The sequence below is a fragment of the Pristiophorus japonicus genome, chromosome 15 (genome assembly GCF_044704955.1).
Source record: "Pristiophorus japonicus isolate sPriJap1 chromosome 15, sPriJap1.hap1, whole genome shotgun sequence".
NCBI lineage: Eukaryota > Metazoa > Chordata > Chondrichthyes > Pristiophoridae > Pristiophorus > Pristiophorus japonicus.
Window position 1 is genome coordinate 10,852,409 of NC_091991.1, and position 13,702 is coordinate 10,866,110.

Below are 13,702 nucleotides of genomic sequence, written 5' to 3' on the forward strand. Positions count from 1 at the left end.
GTATGTAGATACAGCAAGTGATCAGGAAGGCAAATGGAATGTTGGCCTTTATTGCAAGGGGGATGGAGTATAAAAGCAGAGAAGTCCTGCTACAACTGTATTGGTGAGGCCACACCTGGAGTACTGCATACTGTTTTAGTCTCCATATTTAAAAGGAAGGATATACTTGCATTGGAGGCTGTTCAGAGAAGGTTCACTAGGTTGATTCCAGAGAGGAGGAAATTATGAGGATAAGTTGAGTAGATTGGGCCCATACTCATTGGAGTGCAGAAGAATGAGAGGTGATCTTATCGAAACATAAGATAATGAGGGAGGGTTCGACAAGGTGGATGCAGAGAGGATATTTCCACTCATAAGGGAAACTAAAACTAGGGGACAGTCTTAGAATAAGGGGCCGCCCATTTATACTGAGATGAGGAGAAATTTCTTCTCGGAGGGTTGTAAATCTGTGGAATTCTCTGCCCTAGAGAGCTGTAGCTGGGTCATTGAATATATTTAAAGCGGGGAGACACAGATTTTTGAGTGATGAGAGTGGGCAGGGAAGTGGAGCTGAGTCCATGATTAGATCAGCCATGATCTTATTGAATGGCGGAGCAGGCTCGAGGGGCTAAATGGCCGACTCCTGCTCCTATTTCTTATGTTCTTCCCTGGAACAATTTGTTTTAATTTTTCTTTTTTAAACTCTGCTGCCTGTGCCCTAACTTGCACCGAGTCCCTTTCACCCATTACCTCCCGTGCTTGCTGACCTGCACTGACTCCTATTCCATCAATGCCTCGATTTTAAAATTCCAAACCATGTGCTCAAGATCCCTCCAAGGCCTCGCTCCTCCCCATCTCTGTAACCTCCTCTTGCAACCTTCCGGAGCGCGCTGCGCTCCTCCAATTCTGGCCTCCCCGATTGCCATCGCTCCACCATTGGCAGCCGTGCCTTCAGCTGCCTGGGCCCCAAGCTCTGCAATTTTCTCTCTCTCCAAGACGCTCCTTAAAACCTCCCTCTTTGACCAAGCTTTTGGTCACCTGTCCTAATAACCGCTTATATGGCTCGGCATCAAATTTTGTTTGACAATCGCTCCCGTAAAGCGCTTTGGGATGTTTTACTACATTAAAAGACGTTGGTGTTGTGGACAGGGAGAGCGCTTAACCATTTACTCAAGAACTGTTGGAACAATCCAGAGCCTGTAACTCTACCAGTACAAGTGGAGAAACAAAATAGGACAGTATCTTTCTCCCATTTTGAAAATGTAATTAGCCTCTCAATCTTTACAGGCAAAGAGGTCTCGGTTAGCACTTCGCTGCAACAAGCTCAGAAACTTTCTTTGGGCTGGTTAAGATCATTAACAAAACACACTCCGGTGCTTTGATCATTTACCTCAAGCTCGGGATGAAAATGAAATCCCATTACTTACACAACACAACAGGGGTACAGTAGTGCAGTGTTTCTGTTACTGAACTAGAGCTCCACAGGCCTGGAATAATAATCCAGAGAACGCGAGTTCCCACCACAAGAATTTGAATTTAGTTTAAAAATGACAATCTGGAAATAAAATTCCGGTACAGGGTACCAGCAAAAGTGACCACGAGGCTGTCAGATTGTCATTGAAAACCCCCAACTGGTTCACCAACGTCCTTCAGGGAAGGGAACCTGCCACCCTTACCCGGTCTGGGCCTATAGGTGACTCCAGTCCCCACACCAACGCGGCTAACTCTTAAACCCCCCATATGAATCGCAGTTTAATTCCTGTTTCGATCTAGCACGGCATTTGAGAATTGTTCGCTCTGGTATGTTGGAAGCTTAACGGCTACAATGGCTGACCATTTGCTGTTAGATCTGGTAATCTAACAGCAAATGGTCAGCCATTGTAGCCGTTAAGCTTCCAACATACCAGAGCGAACAACTCTCACAAATGCCGTGCTAGATCGAAACACAATATGCTGACGGTCTCCAGGCAATTCAAAAACAGGAAACAGATGCCTTCTGATTAAAGTTTGCAGGTGATGAAAGATTGGTATTGGTACAATGCAGTGTGCAAGCCAGTATGTGGTTCCTCAATTTATAAGGAGAAAAGAACTTGCATTTATATAGCGCCTTTCACATCCTCAGGACTGCAATTATACAGGGCCCGAGTGAGACCGCACCTGGAGTCTCGTGTACGATCTTGGTCTCCTGACCCAAGGAAGGATACACTTGCCTTAAAGGGAGTGCAGCGAAGGTTCACCAGACTGATTCCTGGGATGGGGATATTGTCCTATGAGAGATTGAGTAGACTAGGCCTATATTATCTAGAGTTTAGAAGAATAATAAGAGGTGAGCTCATTGAAACATATAAAATTCTTACAGGGCTTGACAGGGTAGATGCAGGCAGGATGTTGCTTCCTGGCTGGGGAGTCTAGAACCAGGGGTCACAGTCTGAGAATAAGGGGTCGGCCATTTAGGACTGAGATGAGGAGAAATTTCTTCACTCAGAGGGTGGTGAATCTTTGGAATTCTCTGCCGCAGAGGGCTGTGGAGGCTCAGTTATTGAGTATATTCAAGACAGAGATCGATAGATTTTTGGGTAATAAGGGAATCAAGGGATATGGGGATAGTGGAGTTGAGGTCAAAGATCAGCCATGACCTCATTAAATGGCAGAGCAGGATCGAGGGGCTGAATGGCCGACTCCTGCTCCTAATTCTTGTCATGTCAGAGATCCCAAAGTGCTTCACAGCCAATGAAGTACTTTTTGAATGCGGTCGCTGTTGCGATATAAAGCTGTGGTTACACTCCGACTATAACGTCAGTGTATACTTGGTGCAGACGCTGCAGTTACACTGTAAAGGAAGCTCGAATCCTGTGTGGGAGCTCGACAATCGGCGTGGAGCCAGACTCCCTGGCGAATAGATCGTCTCGTTTTGTATCAGAGCCAGTTCAGACATTAACAACAACAGTAACTTGCATTTATATAGCACCTTCAACATGGCAAAATGTTCAAAATCAGGAGTGGTCTGGACAGAGAGAGAGAAACTGTTCCCATTGGCGGAAGGGTCGAGAACCAGAGGACACAGATTTAAGGCGATTGGCAGAAGAACCAAAGGCGACATGAGGGAAAATGTTTTTTTTTTTTACACAGCGAGTGGTTAGGATCTGGAAAGCACGGCCCGAGAGGGTGGTGTAGGCCGACTCAATCGTGGCTTTCAAAAGGGAGTTGGATAAATACCTGAAGGGAAAAAATGCGCAGGGCTACGGGGAAAGGGCGGGGGTGGGACTGGCTGAAGTGCTCTTGGAGAGCCGGTACAGGCTCGACAGGCCGAATGGCCTCCTCCTGTGCTGTAACCATTCTACGATTCTATGAAAATGTCCCAAGGCGTTATCGAACAAAATTTGACACCAAGCCACATAGGATATATTGGGTCAGGTGACCAAACGCTTGGTCAAAGAGGTAGGTTTTAAGGAGCGTCTTAAATGGAGAGAGAGGTAGCGAGGGAGTTCCAGAGCTTAGGGCCCATGCAGTTGAAGGCACGGCCGTTAATGGTGGGGCGATGGAAATGGTGGATGCTCTAGAGACCAGAATTGTAGGAGCTCAGATCCGAGAGGGTTGTGGGGCTGGTGGAGATTACAGAGATAAGGGCAATTGGTTTTCGGGTACAGACAACCTAGTTGACAAAAATAAAATCTCCTCTATTGTGATGAATAGGTGGAGATTTATAGCATCAACACCTCCATCATCGCTGGCTATGGTCAGGGTTCCTGTCACCCTGGCCTTGTGTTTGGGATGGTCCACAATCGCTCGCTCGTTGACCTGCTCTGGGTCTCTCCTGGCAGGTTACAGATCCCGTTGGCAAATCCCAGGATGAGCTGGTCCTCCATCGAGACTCCCATTCCCTTTCCACCAGGGGTTCTGCCGCCCAGAGCCGGGGGGCACTATCTGGAAATGGACAGATGAGTCACCAGCCCCCCGCGCTGACCAATCGCGGGTCGACCCGCGTACCGTCATTGCCAGAGGTTTGAACACCCGTCCTGACTAAGATACATAGTATAGTGATCTGAGAACCAAGTATAAAGAGACAACCTTTTCCCCTTTCCTCTAGTATCAGCTGTGGCTCAGTGGGCAGCACTCTCACCCGAGTCAGAAGGTTGTGGGTTCAAGTCCCACTCCAGAGGCTTGAGCACAAAAATCTAGGTTGACACTCCAGTGCAGTGCTGAGGGAGCGCCGCACTGTCGGAGGGGCAGCCATTCGGATGAGACGTTAAACTCAGGCCCCGTCTGCTTGCTCAGGTGGACATAAGATAAGAAAAGCAGAAGTGTTCTCCCTGGTGTCCTGGCCAATATTTATCTCTGAATCAACATCATTAAACACACACACTTCCTACATTATAACAGTAATTACACTTCAAAAGTACTTCAGCGATTTGGGTCGTCTTGAAAGAAAGACTTGCATTTATATAGTGCCTTTCATGACCACCGGACGTCCCAAAACACTTTGTACTTTTGAAGTGTAGTCACTGTTGTAATGTAAAAAACACAGCAGCCAATTTGCGCACAGCAAGCTCCCACAACCAGCAATCTGAAAATGACTAGATAATCTGTTTTTTTTAAAGTGATGTTAATTTGAGGGATAAATATTGGCCAGGTCACTGGGGAGAACTCCCCTGCTCTTCTTCCAAATAGTGCCATGTGATCTTTTACATACACCCGAGAGTAGACGGGGACACGGTTTAAAAGGTCAGCCAAAAGACGGCACCTCCAACACTGAAGCGCTCCCTCAGTACTGCCCCTCCGACAGCGCGGCACTCCCTCAGCACCGCCCCTCCGACAGCGCGGCACTCCCTCAACACCGCCCCTCCGACATGCGCGGCACTCCCTCAACACCGCCCCTCCGACAACACGGCACTCCCTCAACACCGCCCCTCCGACATGCGCGGCACTCCCTCAGCACCGCCCCTCCGACATGCGCGGCACTCCCTCAGCACTGCCCCTCCGACAGTGCGGCACTCCCTCAGTACTGCCCCTCCGACAGCGCGGCACTCCCTCAGTACTGCCCCTCCGACAGCGCGGCACTCCCTCAGCACCGCCCCTCCGACAGCGCGGCGCTCCCTCCGACAGCGCGGGGCTCCCTCAGCACCGCCCCTCCGACAGCGCGGCACTCCCTCAGCACCGCCCCTCCGACAGCGCGGCACTCCCTCAACACTACACTGGGAGTGACAGCCTGGAGTTTTGTGCTCAAGTCTCTGGTGTGGGACTTGAACCGACAACCTTCTGATTCAGAAGCAAGGGTGCTGCCCACTAAGCTACTGGTTGACAGAGGAGGTCCCAGGTCGACCAGAGGTCGTGAACGGCGCTATACAAATGCAAGTCTTTTGTTCGTTGTCACATCGCACAGATTGTGGACCAGTGCGGCGACCTTTCGACTCTCCTCCATCTATTCCAGCCCTGACTCCCTCTTGGATCAGCCTACAATTTCCCTACTTAAAACAAGCTAAAAATAGCGCAGACAGGAATTTGGTACACCCTCGCACCAGAGCAGTGCCGATCGGAAAATACACCCCCACAGAGAGATTGCATCATCTCAAAAACAGCAACAGAAGCAGTCCAGAAGCCAGGTTTAGTGGCCGTGGGACAAGATTAAACACCAACAAAAACAAAAAAAACTTGGCTGGTTATGTGAAGTGACTTCATTTTTTTTCCCTGAGAATCAGACGATAGTGTGACCACCGTTCTCTGCAGCACCACAACCTAGGAAGCTCCACCCAATACCAACACAATGAATCCTCATCGCTTCCAGCATCACACTGCAGCTCAGGACTACTTCAGTATCGAAAGAAAGACTTGCATTTATATAGCACCTTTCACGACCACTGGACGTCTCAAAGCCCTTTACAGCCAATGACATACTTTTGAAGTGTAGTCACTGTTGTAATGTAGGAAACGCAGCAGCCAATTTGCCCACAGCAAGCTCCCACATACAGCAATGTGATAATGACCAGATAATCTGTTTTTGTTATGTTGATTGAGGGGGAAATATTGGCCAGGACACCGGGGAGAACTCCCCCGCTCTCCTTTGTAAAAGATCCCACGGCCACTATTTCAGCCACCTGAGAGAGCAGACGGGGCCTCGGTTTAACATCTCATCCGAAAGACAGCACTTCAGACACTGCAGCACCCCCTCAGCACTGCACTGGGGAGTGTCAGCCTACAAAATCCATGCAGGAACCCCCTCCCCCCAATACAAGAATGTCGAGACAAACTTGGATTACATCAAAAACCAGCAATGCCAAGGCTTCTTCGGCAGCACCTCCCAAACCCGCGACCTCCACCACCTAGAAGGACAAGGGCAGCAGGCGCATGGGAACACCACCACCTCCACGTTCCCCTCCCAGTCACACACCATCCTGACCTGGAAATACATCGGCCGTTCCTTCACCGTCGCTGGGTCACAATCCTGGAACTCCCTCCCCAACAGCACTGTGGGAGCACCTTCACCACACGGACTGCAGCGGTTCAAGAAGGCGGCTCACCACCACCTTCTCAAGGGGCAATTAGGGACAGGCAATAAATGCCGGCCTTGCCAGCGATGCCCACATCCCAGAAACAAATTTTAAAAAAATTAAGTGCAGTGATCAAACTGGGGGATTGAGAAGTTTGAGATTTACAATCTCGCCTGGAAAAACACAGGTTAGTCCAATTTGGTAGGAAGAATAGGGAGGTCCTTATTACTTGGAGGGTGAGAGTGTGTGTGGTGTCCCGGAGTACAAATACACAAATTGTTAAAAGATGCGACACAGGTTAGCAAGGCCATAAAAAAAGCAAACCAAGCACTAGGGGTAATTTCTAGGAGGTATAGAATAGATTTTTCCTTGATAAAATGCAACATCCCCACCGACACCTGGGAGTCCCTGGCCAGAGACCGCCCTAAGTGGAGGAAGTGCATCCGGGAGGGCGCTGAGCACAGAGTCTCATCGCCGAGAGCGTGCAGAAATCAAGCGCAGGCAGCGGAAAGAGCGAGCGGCAAACCAGTCCCACCCTCCCCTTCCCTCAACGACTGTCTGTCCCACCTGTGACAGGGACTGTGACTCTCATATTGGACAGTTCAGCCACCTGAGAACTCATGCTAAGAGTGGAAGCAAGTCTTCCTCAATTCAGAGGGACTGCCTATGATGATGAGAATTGAACAGTAGTGAAGTTAGGCTAAACCTGTATCGAACCTTGGTTCGACCACACTTGGAACACTGCGTACAGTTCTAGTCGCCATATTAAAAGGATTAAAAAAAAAGATATGGAGGGTGCAGAGAAGATTTACAAGGATGAAACCAGAAATACATATATCAGGAAAGAATGAACAGGCTGGGTCTCTTCTCTTGAAAACAGGCTGAGGGGTGACCTAATAGAGGTCTTTAAAATGATGAAAGGCTTTGATAGAGTGGATACAGAGAGTGTTTCCACTTGTGGGGAAGAGCATAACTAGAGGCCATCGATATAAGATGGTCACCCAGAAATCCAATGGGGAATTCAGGAGAAACTTCTTTACCCAGAGAGTGGTGAGAATGTGGAACTCGCTGCCACAGGGAGTGGTTGAGGCGAATAGTATCGATGTACAGGCAACTTGCGATTATCCGCACATGGATCCAACAAGAAACCGTTGTAATGGGATTTAAATTTTTGGCCTGGGAAGGCATTGGATTTTAACTTTATAATATCAATTTTTCCAACAGAGAAATCGTTTACCCAGCATAGCCCAATCCCCAAGGGACCTGGATAATCGAGAGTTGCCTGTATTTAAGGGGAGGCTGGACAAGCATGAGGGAGAAGGGAATAGAGGGTTAGATGAGGAAAGACGGGAGGAGGCTCGAGTGGAGCATAAACACCAGCATGGACTGGTTCAGCCGAATGGCCTGTGTCTGTGCCATATAGGCGATGTAAACATTTCAAAAGATGGTCTGATACAAAACATGAGATTTCCAAAAGACTTGAACCTCCTAATTGAGAGACAGTGAACTCCCTTTATTAGTCTCATACTTGGAACCTTGACCGGGCACAGCTTACTTCTATTTTTATGCAATGACTGTAGAGTCAAGAATGTCATTTGGTCACAAAAGTGGGTTTTGTCACTCCACCCATCTTTTAAAAAAAAAAAAACACTTCAACCAAGCTTTCCATCACCCCTCCTTGCCCTGTCTCACCGCCCTCTCCTCTCCTGGCTCCGTCAAGAGAGGCTTTCTATATTCAAGGAGCAAGTGGTTCCTTTCGAAACTTGCGACTGTCCGGAACAGTTGAGCTAATTTTAGGCTTTGGGAATTAGACTTCTCATGTCCCACTACTGATGCCAAGTACATTAGGCGCACTGTCGTGACCGAGTCAGAAGGTTATGGGTTCAAGTCTGCGTGTCATTCACAACTGGCCAAGTGCACTGGGCTCAGCAAACACTGGGTCCTGACATCCCGGCTTTAGTACTGAAGACCCGTCCACCCAAACCAATCCCCCGACTACACAACAGTAGACTGCCCATTCCCACCTCTAACATCGCCCGTCTCCGCCCCTGCTTCAGCTCATCCATTGCTGAAACCCTCATCCCTGCCTTTTTGTTACCGCTAGACTTGACTATTCCAATGCACTCCTGGCTGGCCTCCCACATTCTACTCTACGCAAACTAGAGGTGGTCCAAAACTTGGCTGCTCGTGTCCTAACTCGCATCGAGTCCCACTCGCCCATCACCTCCTGTGCTCACTGCCCAGTGTCCTAACTCGCACCAAGTCCCACTCACCCATCATCCCCTGTGCTCACTGCCCCGTGTCCTAACTCGCACCGAGTCCCACTCACCCATCACCCCCTGTGCTCACTGCTCCGTGTCCTAACTCCCACCAAGTCCCACTCACCCATCATCCCCTGTGCTCACTGCCCCGTGTCCTAACTCGCACCGAGTCCGGCTCACCCATCACCCCCTGTGCTCACTGCCCAGTGACCTAACTCGCACCGAGTCCCACTCACCCATCACCCCCTGTGCTCACTGCCCAGTGACCTAACTCGCACCAAGTCCCACTCACCCATCATCCCCTGTGCTCACTGCCCCGTGTCCTAACTCGCACCGAGTCCCGCTCACCCATCACCCCCTGTGCTCACTGCCCAGTGACCTAACTCGCACCAAGTCCCACTCACCCATCACCCCCTGTGCTCACTGCCCCGTGTCCTAACTCGCACCGAGTCCGGCTCACCCATCACCCCCTGTGCTCACTGCCCAGTGACCTAACTCGCACCAAGTCCCACTCACCCATCATCCCCTGTGCTCACTGCCCCGTGTCCTAACTCGCACCGAGTCCGGCTCACCCATCACCCCCTGTGCTCACTGCCCCGTGTCCTAACTCGCACCGAGTCCCGCTCACCCATCACCCCCTGCCCTACACTGGCTTCCGGTTAAGCAACACCTCAATTTCAAAATTCTCATCCTCATTTTCAAGTCCCTCCATGGCCCTCGCCCCTCCCTATCTCTAATCTCCTCCAGCTCCAGCCCCCTGCCCCCCGCTTTCCTTCGCTCCACCATCGGCGGCCGAGCCTTCAGTTACCTGGGCCCCAAGCTCTAGAACTCACTCCCCAAACCTCTCTTTCCTTCTTTAAGACGCTCCTTAAAACCTACCTCTTTGACCAAGCCTTCGGTCACCTGTCCTGCTATCAGGTTCGTTCCTAATGCTAAATAATTTCATGATACAATCAGCTCCAAACAAAAGAGCCAGCACAGGCACGATGGGCTGAATGGCCTCCTTCGCTGCTGTAGAAGTCTATGATTCACACTGTGCTTAAATTTCAAATAGTTTCTGTATTGTAATAGTCTCCATGGTTTAAACCTGTCAAAAATAAATGTAATCTTAAATATGAAGTCACACTTCTAAAAGTTAAACACATGACCGAGTCTTTGCATAAAATGCTTGCATATTTAATTAATGAGAAGGGAAGACAGCTTAAAAGGTCAGGCTCATTATTATTCAATACAGATCCAAACCACTCCCATAGCAACAGGAGGCAGCCATTCAGCCCCTCCAGCCTGTTCCGCCATTCAATTAGATCACGGCTGATCTGTATTTTAACTCCATTTACCCGCCTTGGTTCTGTAACCCTTACCCAACAGAAATCCATCAACCTCAGTTTTGAAATTTTCAATTGACCCCCATTTCAACATTGGGGGGGGGGGTGGGGGGGAAGAGAGAGAGAGAGAGAGAGAGAGAGAGAGAGAGAGAGAGAGAGAGAGAGAGAGAGAGAGAGAGAGAGAGAGAGAGAGAGAGAGAGAGAGAGAGAGAGAGAGAGATCCAGATTCCCATTGCCCTTTGTGTGAAGAAGTGTTTCCTGACATCACCCTGAACAGCCTGGCTCTAATTTTAAAGGTGATGTCCCCTTGTTCTGGACTCCCCCCACCAGAGGGAATAGTTTCTCTCTCACTACCCTATCAAATCCTTTAATCATCTTAAACACCACAATTATATCACCCCTTAAATCACCTATACTCGAGGGAATATAAGCCGTGTCTATGCTGGAAAGATTTGCAGAGTCTGGTTCAGCTAAGCCTACGGGGGAACATGACTGGAACACACTGCCTCAAAAGGGCAGTGGGAGCAGAGTCAATAATAACTTTCAAAAGGGGATTGGATAAATATTGGGAAAGGAAAAATGTGTAGGGCTGTGGGGAACAAGCAGGGGGAGTACAACTGATTGAATCGCTCTTTCAAAGAGCCGGTACAGGCACGATGGCCCAAATGGCCTCTTCCTGTGCCACGTTTCCCAAGTTACAACAGTGACTACACTCCAAAAAGTACTCCATTTGCGGTAAAGCGCCAAGAGAGACGTCCGGTGGCAGTGAAGGACGCTATATAAAAAAAAAAATTAAATATTTCTTGTATCTTTCTACGATTCTAAGGAGCTGGGAACTTTCAACATGACCCCAAGAATAACAGTCACCCAGGGCAAGAAAGTCAACTATTTGGTCAATTTATTGCACTGTATGGTTCTGTCCCTGAAGAGGGAGGTTTGCAGCTCAGAGGCCTATCGGCCCATCGCATCTGTCCCAGCTCTTCAATGCAAAACGAATCCCACTTCCCTGCATATTCTCTCTCTCTCTCTATACATGTTCTCCTCTTCAAACACGTATCCAATCCTTTCCACAGACGATGCAATGCTCTCTGCCTCAGCCACTCCCTGTGACACAGCATTCCAGGCTTCGCCTGCCTGGATAGTTTTGCATTGAGGGATTACGGTGTGTGTATAATGCAAAAACAGTGTGTTAGATCATTAACATGAGCAAAACCACAGTGGGGCTTGCTAACTAATACAGCACATTCTAATCTGGTGATTACTGAGAGGACATTATTTCCTCTTCATTTCCCCCAACCCCCTCCACAAAAAGGGAAAGGCAACATTTAAAAGCAGACATTCAAACAAAATTACAAGGGTTTAAGAAGCCATTCAGCCCATCTGTGCCAACTCTTTGAAAGAGTGAGCCAATCAGTGCCACTCCCCCCGCTCATTCCCTACAGCCCAGCACATCTATTTTACTTTTCCAGTCTTTATCCAATTCTCTTTTGAAAGTTACTATTCAATCTGCTCCCACCGCCCTTTCAAGCAGCGCGTTCCAGATCACAACAACTCACTGTGTAAAATAATCTCCTCTCACCTCCTCCCTGGATCATATCCTGCCAGACTGCCAACTCTCCCCTCTCCCCCATTACTCTTAAACTTACCGATCAGAACAAGCAGACGGGACCTCGGTTTAACGTAACAAAACAGCCCAAGGTGCTTCACAGGAGCAATTATCAAACAAGGTTTGACCCAGAGTCACATAAGGAAACGTTTCAAAGACACCCTCAAAGCCTCCCTGATAAAATGCAACTTCCCCACCGACACCTGGGAGTCCCTGGCCAAAGACCGGCCGAAGTGGAGGAAGTGCATCCGGGAGGGCGCTGAGCACCATGAGTCTCATCGCCGAGAGCATGCAGAAATCAAGCGTAGACAACGGAAGGGGCGCGCGGCAAACCAGTCCCACCCACCCTTTCCCTCAACGACTACCTGTCCCACCTGTGGCTCTTGTAGTGGACTGCTCAGCCACCTAAGGATTCATTTTAAGAGTGGAAGCAAGTCTTCCTCGATTCTGAGGGACTGCCTATGATGATGGCGACAAAAGGAGATATTAGCACAGGCGACCAAAACCTTAGTCAAAAAGGTAGGTTTTAAAAAGGAACATCTTAAAAGGAGGCGAGGTTTAGGAGGGAGTTCCAGAGCTTGGGGCCCAGTCAACAGAAGGCACGGCCACCAATGGTGGGGCGATGGAAATTGGGGCACGCAAGAGGGCGGAATTAGAGGAGAGCAGAGATCTCAGGAGGTTAGCGAGACAGGGAGGGGGGGGGGGGAAAGAGACCATGGAGGGATTTAAAAATAAAAAGGATGGAGAGTTTTAAAAATCGAGGTGTTGCTGATCCAACCGCCCATCCAAATGGCGGAAGCGCTGGCAATGCGGCCCTGAGCGATACGCTCCAATCATGGCATTGGACCCGATGTCACAACCCTCTGACCCAGAGGGAAGAGCATTCGCAATGCAGTCTGCCAACCTCAAAGCACGAAATCTCAGGTCAGCGCGAGGTCACGGTGAGCTCATGCAGGATACGTGCTAGACAAACACTGAGTCAGTGTGTCAATCACAGTGTTGATAACACAAGTGGTTCGACTTGGCTCAACTCTGGAGCTGCACGCTTTATTACCCAAGCTTTACTACTTTAACTAAATTCATTCGGAGGGCGTGGACGTTGCTGGCAAGCGCGACATTTATTGCCCACCCACTACGGGCACAACTGCCAGGCCACTTCACCAGTCAGTTCAACCTGGAGTCACCTATAGGCCTGACTGGAAGACGGCAAGCTTCCTTCCTTGAAGGACATTCGTTTTTAAACGACAATCCGATGACACCAGCTTTTTATTTCCAGATTTTAAAAAACAAAATAAATATATATAAAACTGAATTCAAATTCCCAAGGTGCTGTGGTGGGATCTGATCTCACGTTCTCTGGATCCTCTGACGTTCATAGTGTCAGCCGTGGCTCAGTGGGCAGCACTCTCGCCTCTGAGTCAGAAGGTTGCGGGTTCAAGTCCCACTCCAGGGACTTGAGCACAAAAAGCTAAACTGACACTCCCAGTGCAGTGCTGAGGGAGTGCTGCACTGTCAGAGGTGCCATCTTTCGGATGAAACGTTAAGCCAAGTCCTGTCTGCTCTCTCAGGTGGATGTAAAAGATCCCATGGCACTATTTCAAAGAAGAGCAGGGGAGTTGTCCTGGAAGCCAATATTTATACCTCAAATCAACATCACTAAAATATTTATCTGCTCATTATCACATTGCTGTTTGTGGGAGCTTGCTGTGCGCAAGTTGGCTGCCGCGTTTCCTACATTACAGCAGTGACTACACTCCAAAAAGTACTTCATTTGACTGTAAAGTGCTTTGAGACGTCCAGTGGTCGTGAAAGGTGCTATATAAATGCAAGTCTTTCTTTTTACTAGCCCAGCGATATCACCACCACATTACTACACCAGTAGCAGGCAGACATCGGTTCTCGGTTTAAACTATGAAAACCACTTAACTCCCTAGTTTTAAATCTTGTACAGTCTTAAAATACTGCAAGTGATCCGAAGAGGATGTGAAATTTGAGGCGCCCGTGGTTTATGTGTACTTGTGTTTCTAGTGACAGGAAGCAAGATGA

The 13,702-nt window shown here is 49.0% G+C and overlaps 1 protein-coding gene across 1 annotated transcript in view; it reads right to left on the bottom strand.

Moving 5' to 3' along the window:
* LOC139280600 (serine/threonine-protein kinase 38-like) overlaps positions 1–13,702 on the bottom strand; it is a 66,042-nt gene that overhangs the window by 39,342 nt on the left and 12,998 nt on the right. The gene's annotated exons all lie outside the window — the stretch shown is intronic.